At 43.3% G+C, this 22,535-nt stretch overlaps 1 long non-coding RNA gene and 1 pseudogene across 2 annotated transcripts; both read left to right on the forward strand.

Annotated features, from left to right (window-relative positions):
* The window catches only part of LOC118382016 (insulin-like growth factor 1 receptor), a 132,447-nt pseudogene extending 109,958 nt beyond the window's left edge, over positions 1 to 22,489 (forward strand).
* Positions 2,345 to 5,577, forward strand: LOC127925559 (uncharacterized). Of its 2 annotated transcripts, none has more exons than XR_008121355.1 (3): positions 2,345 to 2,449; positions 3,312 to 3,533; positions 5,463 to 5,573. It is a non-coding gene; the product is annotated as an uncharacterized LOC127925559 (long non-coding RNA). The 2 variants fall into 2 exon arrangements; XR_008121356.1 differs by lacking the exon at positions 3,312 to 3,533 and adding an exon at positions 3,682 to 3,903 and having other exon boundaries at positions 2,347 to 2,449; positions 5,463 to 5,577.
* Positions 22,490 to 22,535: the final 46 nt, after the last annotated feature.

A 22,535-nucleotide genomic window follows, 5' to 3' on the forward strand; every position in this document is an offset into this window, starting at 1 on the left:
ACCCAGGGGTTAGGGTCAAGGGGTTCTGGTGGGAGGGTTAGACATCCTGGGAGCCAAGAGTGAAGTAGTCTACATCAGAACCAGCCCCTCAGGTAAAGGACAGGGGTGGAGGGAGGGTGGGGGTTAGGGTGGAGGGGTTAGGGTGGAGGGTTCAGGGGGTTCTGGTGGACCCAGAGGGTGGAGGGGTTAGACACATCCTGGGAGCCAAGAGTGAAGTAGTCTACATCAGAACCAGCCCCTCAGGTAAAGGACAGGGGTGGAGGGGTTAGGGTGGAGGGTGGAGGGGTTAGGGTGGAGGGGTTAGGGTGGAGGGGTTAGGGTGGAGGGGTTAGGGTGGAGGGGTTAGGGTGGAGGGGTTAGGGTGGAGGGGTTAGGGTGGGGGTTAGGGTTAGGGTTAGGGTAGAGGGTTAGGGTGTAGGGGTTAGGGTGGAGGGGTTAGGGTGGAGGGTTAGGGTGGAGGGGTTAGGGTGTAAAGGGGTTAGGGTGGAGGGGTTAGGGTGGAGGGGTTAGGGTGGAGGGGTTAGGGTGGAGGGGTTAGGGTGGAGGTGGAGGGGTTAGGGTGGAGGGTTAGGGTGGAGGGGTTAGGGTGGGGTGGAGGGGTTAGGGTGGAGGGGGGTTAGGGTGAGGGGTTAGGGTGTCAGGGGTTAGGGGTGGAGGGGTTAGGGTGGAGGGGTTAGGGTGTAGGGGTTAGGGTGGAGGGGTTAGGGTGGAGGGGTTAGGGTCCTAGGGGTTAGGGTGGAGGGGTGAAGGGTGGAGGGGTTAGGGTGGAGGGGTTAGGGTGGAGGGGTTAGGGTGGAGGGAGGGGTTAGGGTGGAGGGGTTAGGGTGGAGGGGTTAGGGTGTAGGGGTTAGGGTGGAGGGGTTAGGGTGGAGGGGTTAGGGTGGAGGGGTTAGGGTGTAGGGGTTAGGGTGGAGGGGTTAGGGTGGAGGTGGAGGGGTTAGGGTGGAGGGGTTAGGGTGGAGGGGAGGGTTAGGGTGGAGGGGTTAGGGTGGAGGGGTTAGGGTGGAGGGGTTGGGGGTGTAGGGGTTAGGGTGTTAGGGGGGGGTTAGGGTGTAGGGGTTAGGGTGGAGGGGTTAGGGTGGAGGGGTTAGGGTGGAGGGGGTTAGGGTGGAGGTGGAGGGGTTAGGGTGGAGGGGTTAGGGAGGGGAGGGGTTAGGGTTGGGGTGTAGGGGTTAGGGGTGGAGGGGTGGTTAGGGTGGAGGGGTTAGGGTGAGGGGTTGGGGTGTAGGGGTTGGGGTGTAGGGGTGTAGGGGTCACTCTGGTGGCAGGGGTTAGGGTGGAGGGGCCAAGGGAAGAGTCTACATCAGGGGCCCCTGGTGGAGGGGTTAGGGTGAGGGGTTGGGGTGGAGGGGTTAGGGTGTAGGGGTTAGGGTGTAGGGGTTAGGGTGGAGGGGTTAGGGGGTGTAGGGGTTGGGGTGGAGGGGTTGGGGTGTAGGGGTAAAGGACAGGGTGGAGGGTTAGGGTGAGGGGTTGTAGGGGTTAGGGTGGAGGGGTTAGGGTGGAGGGGTCTACCAGGGGTTAGGGTGGAGGGGTTAGGGTGGAGGGGTTGGGGTGGAGGGGTTAGGGTGGAGGGGTTAGGGTTAGGGTGGAGGGGTTGGGGTTAGGGGTTAAGGTGGGATGTGAGAACTAATATGGGGGTTGGGGTGCCAGGGCTTAGGGTACTGTCACAAGGTCCAGTTACCATCTGTAGAGGGTCCATGTCCCTGGTGTGAGGGTTATAATATAATCTGTTTCCTGTAGGGTCCAGCCCCTGGATGTGAGAACTGTTATAATATAATCTGTTTCCTGTAGAGGGGTCCAGGGCCCTGGATGTGAGAACTGTTATAATATAATCTGTTTCCTGTAGAGGGTCCATGTCCCTGGATGTGAGAGAGTTATAATATAATCTGTTTCCTGTAGAGCCGTCCATGTCCCTGGATGTGAGAACTGTTATAATATAATCTGTTACCCTGTAGAGCCGTCCATGTCCCTGGATGTGAGAACTGTTATAATATAATCTGTTTCCTGTAGAGCCGTCCATGTCCCTGGATGTGAGAACTGTTATAATATAATCTGTTTCCTGTAGAGCCGTCCATGTCCCTGGATGTGAGAACTGTTATAATATAATCTGTTTCCTGTAGAGGGTCCATGTCCCTGGTGTGAGAACTGTTATAATATAATCTGTTTCCTGTAGAGCCGTCCATGTCCCTGGATGTGAGAACTGTTATAATATAATCTGTTTCCTGTAGAGCCGTCCATGTCCCTGGATGTGAGAACTGTTATAATATAATCTGTTTCCTGTAGAGCCGTCCATGCCCCTGGATGTGAGAACTGTTATAATATAATCTGTTTCCTGTAGAGGGTCCATGTCCCTGGATGTGAGAACTGTTATAATATAATCTGTTTCCTGTAGAGCCGTCCATGTCCCTGGATGTGAGAACTGTTATAATATAATCTGTTTCCTGTAGAGGTCCATGTCCCTGGATGTGAGAACTGTTATAATATAATCTGTTTCCTGTAGAGCCGTCCATGCCCCTGGATGTGAGAACTGTTATAATATAATCTGTTTCCTGTAGAGCCGTCCATGCCCCTGGATGTGAGAACTGTTATAATATAATCTGTTTCCTGTAGAGGGTCCATGCCCCTGGATGTGAGAACTGTTATAATCTGTTTCCTGTAGAGGGGTCCATGCCCCTGGATGTGAGAACTGTTATAATATAATCTGTTTCCTGTAGACCGTCCATGCCCCTGGTGAGAACTGTTATAATATAATCTGTTTCCTGTAGAGGGTCCATGCCCCTGGATGTGAGAACTGTTATAATATAATCTGTTTCCTGTAGAGGGTCCATGCCCCTGGATGTGAGAACTGTTATAATATAATCTGTTTCCTGTAGAGCCGTCCATGCCCCTGGATGTGAGAACTGTTATAATATAATCTGTTTCCTGTAGAGCCGTCCATGTCCCTGGATGGAGAACTGTTATAATATAATCTGTTTCCTGTAGAGCCGTCCATGCCCCTGGATGTGAGAACTGTTATAATATAATCTGTTTCCTGTAGAGCCGTCCATGCCCCTGGATGTGAGAACTGTTATAATATAATCTGTTTCCTGTAGAGCCGTCCATGTCCCTGGATGTGAGAACTGTTATAATATAATCTGTTTCCTGTAGAGGGTCCATGTCCCTGGATGTGAGAACTGTTATTATAATCTGTTTCCTGTAGAGCCGTCCATGTCCCTGGATGTGAGAACTGTTATAATATAATCTGTTTCCTGTAGAGCCGTCCATGTCCCTGGGTGTGAGAACTGTTATAATATAATCTGTTTCCTGTAGAGCCGTCCATGTCCCTGGATGTGAGAACTGTTATAATATAATCTGTTTCCTGTAGAGCCGTCCATGTCCCTGGATGTGAGAACTGTTATAATATAATCTGTTTCCTGTAGAGCCGTCCATGTCCCTGGATGTGAGAACTGTTATAATATAATCTGTTTCCTGTAGAGCCGTCCATGTCCCTGGATGTGAGAACTGTTATAATATAATCTGTTTCCTGTAGAGCCGTCCATGTCCCTGGATGTGAGAACTGTTATAATATAATAGAGCCGTTGCCCCTGGATGTGAGAACTGTTATAATATAATCTGTTTCCTGTAGAGGGTCCATGTCCCTGGATGTGAGAACTGTTATAATATAATCTGTTTCCTGTAGAGCCGTCCATGCCCCTGGATGTGAGAACTGTTATAATATAATCTGTTTCCTGTAGAGCCGTCCATGCCCCTGGATGTGAGAACTGTTATAATATAATCTGTTTCCTGTAGAGCCGTCCATGCCCCTGGATGTGAGAACTGTTATAATATAATCTGTTTCCTGTAGAGCCGTCCATGCCCCTGGATGTGAGAACTGTTATAATATAATCTGTTTCCTGTAGAGCCGTCCATGCCCCTGGATGTGAGAACTGTTATAATATAATCTGTTTCCCTGTAGAGCCGTCCATGCCCCTGGATGTGAGAACTGTTATAATATAATCTGTTTCCTGTAGAGGGTCCATGCCCCTGGATGTGAGAACTGTTATAATATAATAGGTGTTTCCTGTTGCCGTCCATGTAAACCCTGGATGTGAGAACTGTTATAATATAATCTGGTTTCCTGTAGAGCCGTCCATGCCCCTGGGGTGGTAACTTATAATATAATCTGTTTCCTGTAGAACCGTCCATAAACCCTGGATGTGAGAACAGGTTATAATATAGGGGTTTCCTGTAGAGCCGTCCATGTCCCTGGATGTGAGAACTGTTATAATATAATCTGTTAACCTGTAGGGTCCATGTCCCTGGATGTGAGAACTGTTATAATATAATCTGTTTCCTGTAGAGCCGTCCATGTCCCTGGATGTATCTTTAACTGTTATAATATAATCTGTTTCCTGTAGAGCCGTCCATGTCCCTGGATGTGAGAACTGTTATAATATAATCTGTTTCCTGTAGAGCCGTCCATGTCCCTGGATGTGAGAACTGTTATAATATAATCTGTTTCCTGTAGAGCCGTCCATGTCCCTGGATGTGAGAACTGTTATAATATAATCTGTTTCCTGTAGAGCCGTCCATGCCCCTGGATGTGAGAACTGTTATAATATAATCTGTTTCCTGTAGAGCCGTCCATGTCCCTGGATGTGAGAACTGTTATAATATAATCTGTTTCCTGTAGAGGGGTCCATGCCCCTGGATGTGAGAACTGTTATAATATAATCTGTTTCCTGTAGAGCCGTCCATGCCCCTGGATGTGAGAACTGTTATAATATAATCTGTTTCCTGTAGAGCCGTCCATGTCCCTGGATGTGAGAACTGTTATAATATACAACAATCTGGTTGGTCCTGTAGCCGTCCATGCCCCTGGGTGTGAGAACTGTTATAATATAATACTGTTTCCTGTAGAATGTCCATGTCCCTGGATGTGAGAACTGTTATAATATAATCTGTTTCCTGAACCAATATCCATGCCCCTGGATGTGAGAACATCTGTTTCCTAACTAGAGCCGTATGCCAACCTGGTCTAAATGTGAACTAGGTAGTAAACAAACTAAATAATCTGTTTCCTAGAGCCGTCCATGCCCCTGGATGTGAGAACTGTTATAATATAATCTGTTTCCTGTAGAGCCGTCCATGTCCCTGGATGTGAGAAGGTTCTAATATAATCTGGTTTCCTGTAGAGCCGTCCATTTACCCTGGATGTGAGAACTGTTATAATATAATCTGTTTACCTGAGCCGTCCAATGTCCACCCTGGATGTGAGCAAACTGTTATAATATAATCTGTTTCCTGTAGAGCCGTCCATGTCCCTGGATGTGAGAACTGTTATAATATAATCTGTTTCCTGTAGAGCCTCCATGTCCCTGGTGTGAGAACTGTTATAATATAATCTGTTTACCTGTAGAGCCGTCCATGTACCCTGGATGTAAAGAACTGTTATAATATAATCTGTTTCCTCTAGAGCAGAGGTCCATGCCCCTGGATGTGAGAACTGTTATAATATAATCTGTTTCCTGTAGAGCCGTCCATGCCCCTGGATGTGAGAACTGTTATAATATAATCTGTTTCCTGTAGAGCCGTCCACCCCTGGATGTGAGAACTGTTATAATATAATCTGTTTCCTTTACCCCGTCCATACCCCTGGATGTCTGAGAACTGTTATAATATAATCTGGTTTCCTCTAGAGCCGTCCATGTCCCTGGATCTCTGAGATCTGTGGTATAATATAATCTGTTTCCCTGTAGAGCCGTCCATGTCCCTGGATGTGAGAACTGTTATAATATAATCTGTTGGTCTGTTAGAGCCGTCCATGCCCCTGGATGTCTGAGAACATAATTTAATCTGGTTGGTCCTGTAGAGCATCTGGTTGGTCCATGTACCCTGGATGGTCTAATTTAACTGGTTTATAATTTACCATCTGGTTTCCTGTAGATCTGGTTGGTCCATGTCCCTGGGGAGAACTGTTATAATATATCTGTTTCTGTCCATCTGTTCCCATTGGAACTGGTTGGTCTAATTTAATCTGTTTCCAGAGCCATCTGGTTACACCCTGGATGGAGATCTGGTTATAATTACCATCTGGTTTCCTAATTTACCATCCAGGTCTAATGGACCATCTGGTTGTGAGAACTGTTATAATCACAACTGCATCTAATCTAATTTACCCCCAGAACTGTTATAATATAATCTGGTTTCCACACATTTACCCCTGGGGAGAACTGTTAGTCTAATATACTCTCTTTACCCCCAGGTAACCATCTGGTTGTCCACCCTGGATGTGAGAACTGGTTACCAACTATAATCTTTACCCTGGTTAGTCTAATTTACCACTAATTTACCCTGGGGAGAACTGTTATAATATACCATCTGGTTTCTAATTACCCCTAGGTTGGTCCATACCCTGGTCTAATTTACCATCCTGGGGAGAACTGAACGTCTGGTTGGTCTAAGATAATCTAGTCTAATTACCATCAGAGCCGTACCGTCTGTCCCTAATTTGAGAACTGGTTGGTCTAATATACCATCTGGTTTCCTGATACAACCTATAAACCATGACCCTAATTGAGAACTGGTTATAATATACCATCAAGACCATTTTACCATCTGGTTGTCTAATTTACCCTGGTTGGTCTAATTTAACTGGTTTATAATTTATAATCTTTACCCCCTGTAACCAACCATAAACCCTGGTTGGTCTAATTTAACTGTCTATGAACAGTAATCTAACTACCGTCTACAACCTCTAATTTCCGTCTGGTTGGTCTAATTTACCATCTGGCCTCCCAACGTTATACCATAAACCGTCTGGTCTAATGTCTGGTCTAATTTACCCTAGTCCCCCTAATTTACAACAATATAATTTACCTGGTTGGTCTAATTTACCACTGGTAACTCAACACCAACCTGGTTTGGAGTTTGGTTACCCTGACCCCTTAGTCCCTAAACAACTCTATCTTTACCCCCAGGTCTAACCATCACACACACACCTGGGTCTAATTTACCGTCAACTATAAACTGGTTGGACCCTTTACCCTGTTACCCTAATCTACCCTAATATCTGTTACCACCCACATTACTAGTTTACCCCTAAACAACAACCCTCCATCTGGTTACCCCCCAGGTCTAATTTACATAGTCTAACACCCTGGTTGGTCTAAGACCACACCATCTGGTTAATTTACCACCCTATCTTTCCATCTAAACAACAATATAACACTGGTCTGGTCTAGTTACCTCAGAACTGAAGATCCATCTGGTCCGTATAGCTTTACGTCTGGTTGGTCTAATTTACCATCTGGAGGAGGACCTGGAATCTACTAAACCAGACGTCTGGTTGGTAACATCTGGGGTCTTTCCCTGGTCCAAAATCTGTTGGAGACCATCAGGCAGAGGCAGCTGACATCTTCATAATTTAAAGTCTTTGAGAACTAATTTACACAACTCTATCTTTACCCCAGGTATAAATCACTATTACTAACACAACACCTGGGGACAATATAGTTTACACAGTTACCTAAACCCTTCAAATGGAAAACAAATTGAGCCGTCTTGTTGAACAAACAACCATTTATAAATTTAACTATTACTAGTGTAACTAAACAACAATATAAACAACTATTACTATCTGTAACTAAACAACAATATAAACAACTATTACTATCTGTAACTAAACAACAATATAAACAACTATTACTAGTGGTAACTAAACAACAATATAAACAACTATTACTAGTGTAACTAAACAACAATATAAACAACTATTACTAGTGTAACTAAACAACAATATAAACAACTATTACTAGTGTAACTAAACAACAATATAAACAACTATTACTAGTGTAACTGAACAACAATATAAACAACTATTACTAGTGTAACTAAACAACAATATAAACAACTATTACTAGTGTAACTAAACAACAATATAAACGGTCTATTACTAGTGTAACTAAACAACAATATAAACAACTATTACTAGTGTAACTAAACAACAATATAAACAACTATTACTAGTGTAACTAAACAACAATATAAACAACTATTACTGGTTAACTAAACAACAATATAAACAACTATTACTACCATCTGGTGTAACTAAACAACAATATAAACAACTATTACTAGTGTAACTGAACAACAATATAATTTACTATTACTAGTGTAACTAACAACAATATAAACTAACTATTACTAGTGTAACTAAACAACAATATAAACAACTATTACTAGTGTAATTTACCAACAACAATATAAACATCTAATTTACTAGTGTAACTAAACAACAATATAAACAACTATTACTAGTGTAACTAAACAACAATATAAACGACTATTACTAGTGTAACTAAACAACAATATAAACAACTATTACTAGTGTAACTAAACAACAATATAAACAACTATTACTAGTGTAACTAAACAACAATATAAACAACTATTACTAGTGTAACTAAACAACAATATAAACAACTATTACTAGTGTAACTAAACAACAATATAACTGGTTAGTCTATTACTAGTGTAACTAAACAACAATATAAACAACTATTACTAGTGTAACTAAACAACAATATAAACGACTATTACTAGTGTAACTAAACAACAATATAAACAACTATTACTAGTGTAACTAAACAACAATATAAACAACTATTACTAGTGTAACTAAACAACAATATAAACAACTATTACTAGTGTAACTAAACAACAATATAAACAACTATTACTAGTGTAACTAAACAACAATATAAACAACTATTACTAGTGTAACTAAACAACAATATAAACAACTGGTTACTAATGTAACTAAACAACAATATAAAAGTCTACCATCTGGTTTACTAGTGTAACTAAACAACAATATAAACAACTATTACTAGTGTAACTAAACAACAATATAAACAACTATTACTAGTGTAACTAAACAACAATATAAACAACTATTACTAGTGTAACTAAACAACAATATAAACAACTATTACTAGTGTAACTAAACAACAATATAAACAACTATTACTAGTGTAACTAAACAACAATATAAACAACTATTACTAGTGTAACTAAACAACAATATAAACAACTATTACTAGTGTAACTAAACAACAATATAAACAACTATTACTAGTGTAACTAAACAACAATATAAACTAACTATTACTAGTGTAACTAAACAACAATATAAACAACTATTACTAGTTTAACTAAACAACAATATAAACGACTATTACTAGTGTAACTAAACAACAATATAAACGACTATTACTAGTGTAACTAAACAACAATATAAACAACTATTACTAGTGTAACTAAACAACAATATAAACAACTATTACTAGTGTAACTAAACAACAATATAAACAACTATTACTAGTGTAACTAAACAACAATATAAACAACTATTACTAGTGTAATTAAACAACAATATAAACAGTAATATAAAGACCATGTCTACATAAGGTGTTGGTCATGATACAGTAAATAAAGATCCCAGAAATGCTCCATACTCACAAACAGCTTATTCCTCTCAATTTACCATCTGTGCAAAATCTGTTTAAATCCCTGTTAGTGAGCATTTACCATCCTTTGCCAAGATAATCCATCTACCTCAGGTGTGGCATATCAAGAAGCTGATTAAATATCATTAAATTCACCATCTGGTTGACTGTCTAATTTACCATCTGGTTACTGAGATTTAATCTGGGATTATTTTTCCTTGCATAAATTACTCAGAATCTGGTTAATTCTAATAAATTATTGAAATGAACTGTTAAATTATATGTGATGACTAAATCTGGTTTCTGATACAGCCTCTGATGATGAATCAATGCTCAGGGTTGGTCTAATTTACCCCGTCTCAGGGTGGTCTAATTTACCATCTGGGTCTAATTTACCGTCTGGTTGGGTCCTAATTTACCATCTGGCCCGTCTATGATACAGTAATATAAAGACTGAATGCATGTCTAATTGGGGACGGACGGCTAATCTCAGGGTTGTCTAATTTACCATCTGGTGGGGGGTCTAACGGCCCATCTCAGGGTTGGTCCTAATTTACCATCTCTGGGTGGGGGGTCTAATTTACCCCGGTCTAATTCAGGGTTGGTCTAATTTACCGGTCTGGTGGTTGGTCTAATTTACCGGTCTCAGGGTGTCTAATTTACCATCGGTTAGTCTAATTTACCATCTGGTGGGGGGGATGGCCCATCAGGGGTTGGTCTAATTTACGGCCCATCTCAGGTCTAATTTACCATCTGGGGTCTAATTTACCATCCGGTTACGGCCCGTCTGGTTGGTCTAATTTACCATCTGGTTAGTCCCATCTGGTTGGTCTAATTTACCACCCTATCTGGTTTGGTCTAATTTACCCGTCTGGTTAGTCTAATTTACCATCTGGTTGGTCTAATTTACCATCTGGTTGGTCTGTCTCATCTGGTTGGTCTAATTTACCATCTGGTGGGGGCTAACGGCCCATCTGGTTGGTCTAACGGCCATCTGGTTAGTCTAATTTCATCTGGTGGGGGCTAACGCCCGTCTACCATCTGGGGTCTTTACCATCTGGGGCTAACGGCCCATCTCAGGGTGGGGTTCTAACGGCCCATCTGGTTGTCTAATTTACTATCTGGTTGGTCCCCGTCTAATTTACCGGTTGGTCTAATTTACCATCTGGTTAGTCTATGATAAGTAATTACCTCCTGTCTCAGGGTTAGTCTAATTTACCATCTGGTGGGGCTAATTTACCATCTGGTTGGTCTAATTTCATCTGGTTGGTCTAATTTACCATCTGGTTGGTCTAATTTACCATCTGGGGGGGGCGGACGGCCCGTCTCAGGGTTTACCATCTGGTTAGTCTGGGTTTAAGACTGGACGGCCCGTCTAATTTACCATCTGGGGTGGGGTCTGGTTAGTCGGCCGGTCTCAGGGGTGGGGGCGGACTGGTCCGTCTCAGGGTGTTACCATCTGGTTGGTCTGTTGCCATCTGTCTAATTTACCATCTGGTTGGTCTGTTACCATCTGTTAGTTACCATCTGGTTGGTCTGTTACCATCTGGTTGGTCTGTTACCATCTGTTACCATCTGGTTGGTCTGGTACCATCTGGTTGGTCTGTTACCATCTGGGTTGGTCTGTTACCATCTGGGTGGTCTGTTACCATCTGGTTGGTCTAATTTACCATCTGGTTAGTCTAATTTACCATCTGGTTGGTCTGTTACCATCTGGTTGGTCTATGATACAGTAATATAAAGACTGAATGCATGTCTAATTTACCATCTGGTTGGTCTAATTTACCATCTGGTTGGTCTAATTTACCATCTGGTTAGTCTAATTTACCATCTGGTTAGTCTAATTTACCATCTGGTTGGTCTAATTTACCATCTGGTTGGTCTAATTTACCATCCTGTTGGTCTAATTTACCATCTGGTTGGTCTAATTTACCATCTGGTTAGTCTAATTTACCATCCTGTTAGGGCAATTTACCATCTGGTTAGTCTAATTTACCATCTGGTTAGTCTAATTTACCATCTGTTGGTCTAATTTACCATCCTGTTAGTCTAATTTACCGTCTGGTTGGTCTAATTTACCATCTGGTTAGTCTAATTTACCATCTGGTTAGTCTAATTTACCATCTGGTTAGTCTAATTTACCGTCTGGTTAGTCGATGATACAGTAATATAAAGACTGTATGCATGTCTAATTTACCGTCTGGTTAGTCTAATTTACCGTCTGGTTAGTCGATGATACAGTAATATAAAGACTGTATGCATGTCTAATTTACCGTCTGGTTGGTCTAATTTACCATCTGGTTAGTCTAATTTACCATCTGGTTGGTCTAATTTACCATCTGGTTGGTCTAATTTACCATCTGGTTAGTCTAATTTACCATCCTGTTAGTCTAATTTACCATCCTGTTAGTCTAATTTACCGTCTGGTTGGTCTAATTTACCATCTGGTTAGTCTAATTTACCATCTGGTTGGTCTAATTTACCGTCTGGTTAGTCTAATTTACCATCTGGTTAGTCTAATTTACCATCTGGTTGGTCTAATATACCGTCTGGTTAGTCTAATTTACCGTCTGGTTGGTCTAATTTACCATCTGGTTAGTCTATGATACAGTAATATAAAGACTGAATGAATGTCTAATTTACCATCTGGTTAGTCTAATTTACCATCTGGTTAGTCTAATTTACCATCTGGTTGGTCTAATTTACCATCTGGTTGGTCTAATTTACCATCTGGTTGGTCTAATATACCGTCTGGTTAGTCTAATTTACCGTCTGGTTGGTCTAATTTACCATCTGGTTAGTCTATGATACAGTAATATAAAGACTGAATGAATGTCTAATTTACCATCTGGTTAGTCTAATTTACCATCTGGTTAGTCTAATTTACCATCTGGTTGGTCTAATTTACCATCTGGTTGGTCTAATTTACCATCTGGTTGGTCTAATTTACCATCTGGTTGGTCTAATTTACCATCTGGTTAGTCTAATTTACCATCTGGTTGGTCTAATTTACCATCTGGTTGGTCTAATTTACCGTCTGGTTAGTCTAATTTACCGTCTGGTTAGTCTATGATACAGTAATATAAAGACTGAATGCATGTCTAATTTACCATCTGGTTAGTCTAATTTACCGTCTGGTTAGTCTAATTTACCATCTGGTTGGTCTAATTTACCATCTGGTTAGTCTAATTTACCATCTGGTTTGTCTAATTTACCATCCTGTTAGTCTAATTTACCATCTGGTTGGTCTGTTACCATCTGGTTGGTCTAATTTACCATCTGGTTGGTCTGTTACCATCTGGTTAGTCTAATATACCATCTGGTTGGTCTAATTTACTATCTGGTTGGTCTGTTACCATCTGGTTGGTCTAATTTACCATCTGGTTAATCTAATTTACCATCTGGTTGGTCTAATTTACCGTCTGGTTAGTCTAATTTACCATCTGGTTAGTCTAAGTTACCATCTGGTTAGTCTAATTTACCATCTGGTTAGTCTAAGTTACCGTCTGGTTAGTCTAATTTACCGTCTGGTTGGTCTAATTTACCATCTGGTTGGTCTAATTTACCATCTGGTTAGTCTAATATACCATCTGGTTAGTCTAATATACCATCTGGTTAGTCTAATTGACCATCTGGTTGGTCTAATTTACCATCTGGTTAGTCTAATTTACCGTCTGGTTGGTCTAATTTACCATCTGGTTGGTCTAATTTACCATCTGGTTAGTCTAATTTACCATCTGGTTGGTCTAATTTACCATCTGGTTAGTCTAATTTACCATCTGGTTGGTCTGTTACCATCTGGTTAGTCTAATTTACCATCTGGTTGGTCTGTTACCATCTGGTTGGTCTAATTTACCATCTGGTTGGTCTAATTTACCATCTGGTTGGTCTAATTTACCATCTGGTTGGTCTAATTTACCATCTGGTTAGTCTAATTTACCATCTGGTTAGTCTAATTTACCATCTGGTTGGTCTAATTTACCATCTGGTTAGTCTAATTTACCATCTGGTTAGTCTAATTTACCATCTGGTTGGTCTGTTACCATCTGGTTAGTCTAATTTACCATCTGGTTGGTCTAATTTACCATCTGGTTGGTCTAATTTACCATCTGGTTAGTCTAATATACCATCTGGTTAGTCTAATTGACCATCTGGTTGGTCTAATTTACCATCTGGTTAGTCTAATTTACCGTCTGGTTAGTCTAATTTACCATCTGGTTAGTCTAATTTACCATCTGGTTGGTCTAATTTACCATCTGGTTGGTCTAATTTACCATCTGGTTAGTCTAATTTACCATCTGGTTGGTCTAATTTACCATCTGGTTAGTCTAATTTACCATCTGGTTGGTCTAATTTACCATCTGGTTAGTCTAATTTACCATCTGGTTGGTCTAATTTACCATCTGGTTGGTCTGTTACCATCTGGTTAGTCTAATTTACCATCTGGTTGGTCTAATTTACCGTCTGGTTGGTCTAATTTACCATCTGGTTAGTCTAATTTACCATCTGGTTAGTCTAATTTACCATCTGGTTAGTCTAATTTACCATCTGGTTAGTCTAATTTACCATCTGGTTAGTCTAATTTACCATCTGGTTGGTCTAATTTACCATCTGGTTAGTCTAATTTACCATCTGGTTAGTCTAATTTACCATCTGGTTGGTCTAATTTACCGTCTGGTTAGTCTAATTTACCATCTGGTTAGTCTAATTTACCATCTGGTTAGTCTAATTTACCATCTGGTTGGTCTAATTTACCATCTGGTTAGTCTAATTTACCGTCTGGTTAGTCTAATTTACCATCTGGTTAGTCTAATTTACCATCTGGTTAGTCTAATTTACCATCTGGTTGGTCTAATTTACCATCTGGTTGGTCTAATTTACCATCTGGTTAGTCTAATTTACCGTCTGGTTAGTCTAATTTACCATCTGGTTGGTCTAATTTACCATCTGGTTAGTCTAATTTACCATCTGGTTAGTCTAATTTACCATCTGGTTAGTCTAATTTACCATCTGGTTAGTCTAATTTACCGTCTGGTTAGTCTAATTTACCATCTGGTTAGTCTAATTTACCATCTGGTTAGTCTAATTTACCCGTCTGGTTAGTCTAATTTACCCGTCTGGTTGGTCTAATTTACCGTCTGGTTAGTCTAATTTACCGTCTGGTTAGTTAGTCTAATTTACCCGTCTGGTTAGTCTAATTTACCGTCTGGTTAGTCTAATTTACCGTCTGGTTAGTTAGTCTAATTTACCCGTCTGGTTGGTCTAATTTACCGTCTGGTTAGTCTAATTTACTGTCTGGTTAGTTAGTCTAATTTACCCGTCTGGTTAGTCTAATTTACCATCTGGTTGGTCTAATTTACCATCTGGTTAGTCTAATTTACCATCTGGTTAGTCTAATTTACCATCTGGTTGGTCTAATTTACCATCTGGTTAGTCTAATTTACCATCTGGTTGGTCTAATTTACCATCTGGTTGGTCTAATTTACCATCTGGTTGGTCTAATTTACCATCTGGTTGGTCTAATTTACCATCTGGGGTCTAATTTACCCGTCTGGTTAGTCTAATTTACCCTAGTCTGGTTAGTCTAATTCCTGACTGGATCTACTGACTGAATTTAGTCCATCTGGAATAGTCATGGAACACCCGAACAGGAGTCCCCTGAAGCAACAGGTGACTGGATCAATGTAATAGAGGGAGGAGATTCTAACTGAACAATCCTCTCTACTGCTGAAAATCCAAACGTGTCTGGTACCATCTGGTTGGTCTGTTACCACCAAGCCGTGTTTGGCATTGAAAGGATTCCACCACACAGGCTATTTGTTGACTATAGTGTATTGTTAGTGTTTGGACGACTGTGATTGTCACTCCCACAACCCTCTGCTCTCTCTCCCTCTCCTCCAGACCTCCAGACCGGCGCCGTCGGGATCTATTTGGCGTGGCCAACCGTACCATCCACCGTGGTGTGACCACCTACCCTAACGCCACGTCACCTGACCTTTGGGCCAACGCTACAGAGGCGGAGTTAGCGGACAGGGAGTATGACTTCGTAGAGTGGGCAGTCAGCGAGCGGGAGCTGCAGATATCCGGTCTGCAGCCGTTCACGGTTTACAGGATCGCGTCCACGCCTGTAACCAACAGGTGAAACGCTGCAGCGCGGCAGAGTTCGTCTTCTCCAGGACCAAACCTGCAGGTTCGTACTGCTCCCTCGTCTCTCTTTCATTATACAGTAGAGCTTTGGTTTCACTGCAGAGTTCATCTTGATTCCTGACACTTGTTTGCGTGGTGAATTCATGTGTGTTATCATGTCATATATTGTCATCACTACAGAAGATTTTATGACTGGCACTGATTTAACATATGTTCATTGGAACTACGAAGCAGGTTTGAGGGTATCCTATGAAGCAGGTTTGAGGGTATCCTATGAAGCAGGTTTGAGGGTATCCCTATGAAGCAGGTTTGAGGGGGTATCCTGTGAAGCGGGTTTGAGGGTATCCTGTGAAGCGGGTTTGAGGGTATTTGAGGTTTGAGGGTTTGATCCCACGAAGCAGGTTTGAGGGTATCCTATGAAGCAGGTTTGAGGGTATCCTATGAAGCAGGTTTGAGGGGTATCCTATGAAGCAGGTTTGAGGGTATCCTACGAAGCAGGTTTGAGGGTATCCTATGAAGCAGGTTTGAGGGGTATCCTATGAAGCAGGTTTGAGGGTATCCTACGAAGCAGGTTTGAGGGTATCCTACGAAGCAGGTTTGAGGGGTATCCTATGAAGCAGGTTTGAGGGTATCCTATGAAGCAGGTTTGAGGGGGTATCCTATGAAGCAGGTTTGAGGGTATCCTATGAAGCAGGTTTGAGGGGGTATCCTATGAAGCAGGTTTGAGGGGTATCCTATGAAGCAGGTTTGAGGGTATCCTACGAAGCAGGTTTGAGGGGTATCCTATGAAGCAGGTTTGAGGGTATCCTATGAAGCAGGTTTCCCCTGAAGAGGTTTGGGTATCCTACGAAGCAGGTTTGAGGGGTATCCTACGAAAGCAGGTTTGAGGGTATCCTACGAAGCAGGTTTGAGGGTATCCCACGAAGCAGGTTTGAGGGTATCCTATGAAGCAGGTTTGAGGGTATCCTATGAAGCAGGTTTGAGGGTATCCTATGAAGCAGGTTTGAGGGGTATCCTACGAAGCAGGTTTGAGGGTATCCTATGAAGCAGGTTTGAGGGTATCCTATGAAGCAGGTTTGAGGGTATCCTACGAAGCAGGTTTGAGGGTATCCTATGAAGCAGGTTTGAGGGGTATCCTACGAAGCAGGTTTGAGGGTATCCTATGAAGCAGGTTTGAGGGTATCCTATGAAGCAGGTTTGAGGGGTATCCTATGAAGCAGGTTTGAGGGTATCCTACGAAGCAGGTTTGAGGGTATCCTATGAAGCAGGTTTGAGGGGTATCCTACGAAGCAGGTTTGAGGGTATCCTACGAAGCAGGTTTGAGGGGTATCCTACGAAGCAGGTTTGAGGGTATCCTGAAGCAGGTTTGAGGGTATCCTACGAAGCAGGTTTGAGGGTATCCTACGAAGCAGGTTTGAGGGGGTATCCTATGAAGCAGGTTTGAGGGTATCCCACTGAAGCAGGTTTGAGGGTATCCTACGAAGCAGGTTTGAGGGGTATCCTATGAAGCAGGTTTGAGGGTATCCTACGAAGCAGGTTTGAGGGGTATCCTACGAAGCAGGTTTGAGGGTATCCGAAGCAGGTTTGAGGGGTATCCTGAAGCAGGTTTGAGGGTATCCTATGAAGCAGGTTTGAGGGGTATCCTAGCAGGTTTGAGGTATGAAGCAGGTTTGAGGGTATCCTATGAAGCAGGTTTGAGGGGTATCCTATGAAGCAGGTTTGAGGGGTATCCTACGAAGCAGGTTTGAGGGGTATCCTACGAAGCAGGTTTGAGGGTATCCTACGAAGCAGGTTTGAGGGGTATCCTGAAGCAGGTTTGCGGGGTATCCTATGAAGCAGGTTTGAGGGGTATCCTACGAAGCAGGTTTGAGGGTATCCTACGAAGCAGGTTTGAGGGTATCCTATGAAGCAGGTTTGAGGGTATCCTATGAAGCAGGTTTGAGGGTATCCTACGAAGCAGGTTTGAGGAGTTAGTGAGGTAACTTTGGTCAACTCAGAATTCAACTCGGGATATCTGGTCATACGAAAGTGGCTCAATTTTTAGCCAGGTACATTTCTATGACAACCAATCATTCAGAACTAACCTGCTCCTGGGAAGGCTAACTCAGGGCTCACTCCACTATCCTGCATTCAGAACTAACCTGCTCCGGGGAAGGCTAACTCAGGGCTAACTCCACTATCCTGCATTCAGAACTAACCTGCTCCATGGCAGGCTAACTCCACTATCCTGCATTCAGAACTAACCTGCTCCAGGGCTGGCTAACTCAGGGCTAACTCCACTATCCTGCATTCAGAACTAACCTGCTCCGGAAAGGCTAACTCAGGGCTAACTCCACTATCCTGCATTCAGAACTAACCTGCTCCAGGGAAGGCTAACTCAGGGCTAACTCCACTATCCTGCATTCAGAACTAACCTGCTCCGGGGAAGGCTAACTCAGGGCTCACTCCACTATCCTGCATTCAGAACTAACCTGCTCCCAGGGCTGGCGAACTCAGGGCTAACTCCACTATCCTGCATTCAGAACTAACCTGCTCCAGGAAGGCTAACTCAGGGCTAACTCCACTATCCTGCATTCAGAACTAACCTGCTCCATGGCAGGCTAACTCTTGGCAGGAACCAATGAGGATCCATATTATACCCCAGGAATAGTAGCTGCTGCCTTGGCATGAACTAATGGGGATCCATAATAAACCCCAGGAAGGAGTAGCTGCTGCCTTGGCAGGAACTAATGGGGATCCATAATAAACCCCAGGAAGAGTAGCTGCTGCCTTGGCATGAACTAATGGGGATCCATAATAAACCCCAGGAAGACTAGCTGCTGCCTTGGCAGGAGCTAATGGGGATCCATAATAAACCCCAGGAAGAGTAGCTGCTGCCTTGGCAGGAACTAATGGGGATCCATAATAAACCCCAGGAAGAGTAGCTGCTGCCTTGGCAGAACTAATGGGGATCCATAATAAACCCCAGGAAGAGTAGCTGCTGCCTTGGCAGGAACTAATGGGGATCATAATAAACCCCAGGAAGACTAGCTGCTGCCTTGGCAGGAACTAATGGGGATCCATAATAAACCCCAGGAAGAATGAACTAATGGGGATCCATAATAAACCCCAGGAAGACTAGCTGCTGCTTTGGCAGGAAACTAATGGGGATCTATAATAAACCCCGGGAAGAGTAGCTACTGCCTTGGCAGGAACTAATGGGATCCATAATAAATACAAGAATCATTCTAAGCATGCCTTGGCAGGAGAGAAAGTCCTGTGAAGTCTGGAAAGACCATGCTGCCTTGGAGGAAAGACCCTAGTCTGGAAAGACCATAATAAACCCCAGGAAGAGGAAAGCTGCTGTCTGAAAGACCATGCCCCAATAGTCCATGGGGATCCATAAAAGACCCTAGGAAGAGTAGCTGCTGCCCCGGGAAGTCCATGGGGTCCATAGAAAGACCCAGTCTGAAAGAGCTGCCCCAATAGTCCATGGGGTGGAGAGAAAGACTCCTAGTCTGAAGGATCTATGCCCCAATAATAAAGAAAGACATCATTCTGAAAGACCATGTAGTCCAGAGAGAAAGACCCTAGTCTGAAAGACCATGCCCCAATAGACCATGGGGTGGAGAGAAAGACCCTAGTCTGAAAGACCACGCCCCAATAGTCCATGGGGTGGAGAGAAAGACCTAGTCTGAAAGGCCATGCCCCAATAGACCATGGGGTGGAGAGAAAGACCCTAGTCTGAAAGACCATGCCCCAATAGCCCATGGGGTGGAGAGAAAGACCTAGTCTGAAAGGCCATGCCCAATAGCCCATGGGGTGGAGAGAAAGTCCCTAGTCTGAAGACCGCCTTTAATAGTCCATGGGGTGGAGAGAAAGACCCTAGTCTGAAGACCCTTTAGCCACATGGGGTGGAGAAGACCCTAGTCTGAAAGACCATGCCCCAATAGCCCATGGGGTGGAGAGAAAGACCCTAGTCTGAAAGACCATGCCCCAATAGCCCATGGGGTGGAGAGAAAGACCCTAGTCTGAAAGACCATGCCCCAAAAGTCCATGGGGTGGAGAGAAAGACCCTAGTCTGAAAGACCATGCCCCAATAGTCCATGGGGTGGAGAGAAAGACCCTAGTCTGAAAGACCATGCCCAAAAGTCCTTGGGTGATAGTGGAATTTCTATAATTCCTATGTGTTTTGTAGCCAAAAACAAATTCGCACTCAATTCTAATTCATTAATGTTCTTCCCCCCTCTGCTCTGTGTTCACATGCTGCTGTTCCTCCTCTGTTCTTCCCCCCTCTGCTCTGTGTTCACATGCTGCTGTTCCTCCTCTGTTCTTCCCCCCTCTGCTCTGTGTTCACATGCTGCTGTTCCTCCTCTGTTCTTCCCCCCTCTGCTCTGTGTTCACATGCTGCTGTTCCTCCTCTGTTCTTCCTCCCTCTGCTCTGTGGACACATGCTGCTGTTCCTCCTCTGTTCTTCCCCCCTCTGCTCTGTGTTCACATGCTGCTGTTCCTCCTCTGTTCTTCCCCCCTCTGCTCTGTGTTCACATGCTGCTGTTCCTCCTCTGTTCTTCCCCCCTCTGCTCTGTGTTCCCATGCTGCTGTTCCTCCTCTGTTCTTCCCCCTCTGCTCTGTGTTCACATGCTGCTGTTCCTCCTCTGTTCATCCCCCCTCTGCTCTGTGTTCACATGCTGCTGTTCCTCCTCTGTTCTTCCCCCCTCTGCTCTGTGTTCACATGCTGCTGTTCCTCCTCTGTTCTTCCCCCCTCTGCTCTCTGTAAATGTCCCCACATTTGAAACTTACTGCACAGTGGAACTTCAGTATGATTTAATACAGTCATGTTATGGAAAGAGCTAGGTGATCGTGCAAGACTGCGTTAATATGTAATAACAGCAATAGCAGCCTATTTCACACCATAGCTCGCTGAATTTGCAAGGTTACTTTTCACCCATTATTTAATTTTTTTCTCGGCAAAATTGAAAATGTGGCACTGACTCGCCCGCACATGGATTGGTGTTTCAGCGTTGTCTCAATGAAGAGTTGGGCGTTCGACTGGAGCTATCCGGTAGGGGGACGAGCAATATCCACCATCGTAGTACGGATGAAGCCTGAGATGGAATGTGAAGCGAACTGAAGCTGGGTAACTTTATTTAAGCCTGAGGAGATTTAGCTTGTTTCATAGTAAACCCCTAAGGAATGTGAGGCGAACTGAAGCTGGTAACTTTATTAAAGCCTGAGGAGATTTAGCTTGCTTCATAGTAAACCCCTCAGGAATGTGAAGCTGGTGAACTGAAGCTGGTGAACTGAAGCTGGGTAACTTTATTTAAGCCTGAGGAGATTTAGCTTGCTTCATAGTAAACCCCTCAGGAATGTGAAGCTGGTGAACTGAAGCTGGTGAACTGAAGCTGGGTAACTTTATTTAAGCCTGAGGAGATTTAGCTTGCTTCATAGTAAACCCCTCAGGAATGTGAAGAGAACTGAAGCTGGTAACTTTATTAAAGCAGGAGGAGATTTAGCTTGCTTCATAGTAAACCCCTCAGGAATGTGAAGCTGGTGAACTGAAGCTGGTGAACTGAAGCTGGTAACTTTATTTAAGCCTGAGGAGATTTAGCTTGCTTCATAGTAAACCCCTCAGGAATGTGAAGAGAACTGAAGCTGGTGAACTGAAGCTGGTGAACTGAAGCTGGGTAACTTTATTAAAGCCTGAGGAGATTTAGCTTGCTTCACAGTAAACCCCTCAGGAATGTGAAGAGAACTGAAGCTGGTGAACTGAAGCTGGGTAACTTTATTAAAGCCTGAGGAGATTTAGCTTGCTTCACAGTAAACCCCTCAGGAATGTGAAGAGAACTGAAGCTGGTGAACTGAAGCTGGTGAACTGAAGCTGGTAACTTTATTAAAGCCTGAGGAGATTTAGCTTGCTTCACAGTAAACCCCTCAGGAATGTGAAGCTGGTGAACTGAAGCTGGTAACTTTATTAAAGCCTGAGGAGATTTAGCTTGCTTCACAGTAAACCCCTCAGGAATGTGAAGCTGGTGAACTGAAGCTGGTAACTTTATTAAAGCCTGAGGAGATTTAGCTTGCTTCACAGTAAACCCCTCAGGAATGTGAAGTGAACTGAAGCTGGTAACTTTATTAAAGCCTGAGGAGATTTAGCTTGCTTCATAGTAAACCCCTCAGGAATGTGAAGTGAACTGAAGCTGGGTAACTTTATTAAAGCAGGAGGAGATTTAGCTTGCTTCGCAGTAAACCCCTCAGGAATGTGAAGCTGGTGAACTGAAGCTGGTAACTTTATTAAAGCCTGAGGAGATTTAGCTTGCTTCATAGTAAACCCCTCAGGAATGTGAAGCTGGTGAACTGAAGCTGGTAACTTTATTAAAGCAGGAGGAGATTTAGCTTGCTTCACAGTAAACCCCTCAGGAATGTGAAGTGAACTGAAGCTGGGTAACTTTATTAAAGCAGGAGGAGATTTAGCTTGCTTCACAGTAAACCCCTCAGGAATGTGAAGCTGGTGAACTGAAGCTGGTGAACTGAAGCTGGTAACTTTATTAAAGCAGGAGGAGATTTAGCTTGCTTCACAGTAAACCCCTCAGGAATGTGAAGCTGGTGAACTGAAGCTGGTGAACTGAAGCTGGTGAACTGAAGCTGGTAACTTTATTAAAGCAGGAGGAGATTTAGCTTGCTTCACAGTAAACCCCTCTGATGTGGTCCATATGTAACATGTTGTGTCATGTCTCGTACCAACAGAGAAGGCGGATGACATCCCAGGCCCAGTGATCTGGACTGGAGAGGATGATTCTGTGTTCCTCCGCTGGCCTGAACCCTCGTCCCCCAACGCACTCATCCTCATGTATGAGATCAAGTTCAGACTGGGCACTGAGGTAAGAGACACATCTCTCCACTGCTCCCTTCCTCAATGGTGGTGAG

This window comes from Oncorhynchus keta, unplaced genomic scaffold, assembly GCF_023373465.1.
Source record: "Oncorhynchus keta strain PuntledgeMale-10-30-2019 unplaced genomic scaffold, Oket_V2 Un_contig_5851_pilon_pilon, whole genome shotgun sequence".
Lineage (NCBI taxonomy): Eukaryota > Metazoa > Chordata > Actinopteri > Salmoniformes > Salmonidae > Oncorhynchus > Oncorhynchus keta.